Here is a 991-nt window from a genome sequence, read left to right as displayed (position 1 = left end):
GGGGGGGGGAGTAAGTAGTATATATAGGGCATTATCCATTATTAGGCAACGGTTGTAATGGTAGTAAGAATGACAATCATCTTGGCAGTGGACCTGGGAGTGGCAAGCATAAGGGACGAAGGCGGGGGTAACATGTCGGATGCGATCATACCAGCACTAAAGCACCGGATCCCATCAGAACTCCGAACTTAAGCGTGCTTGGGCGAGAGTAGTACTAGGATGGGTGACCTCCTGGAAAATCCTCGTGTTGCATTCCCTTTTTAATTATTTTTTGCGCCTCCTGACAAACATATCGCATGTGCGCGATATATATTAACCCCGTTATATTATTTTTGACATTTGCGATATGTTTTAGCTCGCTGCTCATTGGTCACGCGTCTAGAGGAGGCTTTGTGGCGCGAGGAGCGCGTTCTGAAAGGGGTAAAAAAATACGTGTTGCTGCGGTATAGAGGGAGGGGTGGAAACCGTGGTAAACTCGTCTCCGTGTTTGAGGGGGGGGGGAGTAAGTAGTATATATAGGGCATTATCCTTTATTAGGCAACGGTTGTAATGGTAGTAAGAATGACAATCATCTTGGCAGTGGACCTGGGAGTGGCAAGCATAAGGGACGAAGGCGGGGGTAACATGTCGGATGCGATCATACCAGCACTAAAGCACCGGATCCCATCAGAACTCCGAACTTAAGCGTGCTTGGGCGAGAGTAGTACTAGGTTGGGTGACCTCCTGGGAAGTCCTCGTGTTGCATTCCCTTTTTAATTATTTTTTGCGCCTCGTGACAAACATATCGCATGTGCGCGATATATATTAAGCCCGTTATATTATTTTTGACATTTGCGATATGTTTTAGCTCGCTGCTCATTGGTCACGCGTCTAGAGGCGGCTTTGTGGCGCGAGGAGCGCGTTCTGAAAGGGGTAAAAAAATACGTGTTGCTGCGGTATAGAGGGAGGGGTGGAAACCATGGTAAACTCGTCTCCGTGTTTGAGGGGGGGG

At 48.3% G+C, this 991-nt stretch overlaps 2 non-coding genes across 2 annotated transcripts; both read left to right on the top strand.

The window, feature by feature from the left end:
- The first annotated feature begins 137 nt into the window (after positions 1-137).
- On the top strand, positions 138-256 carry LOC123176482 (5S ribosomal RNA). The gene has a single exon (XR_006488540.1). It is a non-coding gene; the product is annotated as a 5S ribosomal RNA (ribosomal RNA).
- A 373-nt stretch (positions 257-629) lies between these two features.
- LOC123176480 (5S ribosomal RNA) lies at positions 630-748 on the top strand. Its single transcript, XR_006488538.1, has one exon. It is a non-coding gene; the product is annotated as a 5S ribosomal RNA (ribosomal RNA).
- The last annotated feature ends 243 nt before the right edge of the window (positions 749-991 follow it).

This window comes from Triticum aestivum, unplaced genomic scaffold, assembly GCF_018294505.1.
Source record: "Triticum aestivum cultivar Chinese Spring unplaced genomic scaffold, IWGSC CS RefSeq v2.1 scaffold424, whole genome shotgun sequence".
Taxonomy (NCBI): Eukaryota; Viridiplantae; Streptophyta; class Magnoliopsida; order Poales; family Poaceae; genus Triticum; species Triticum aestivum.
The sequence above is the reverse complement of the archived record's forward strand: the minus strand, read 5'-3'. Positions and strand labels throughout refer to the sequence as shown.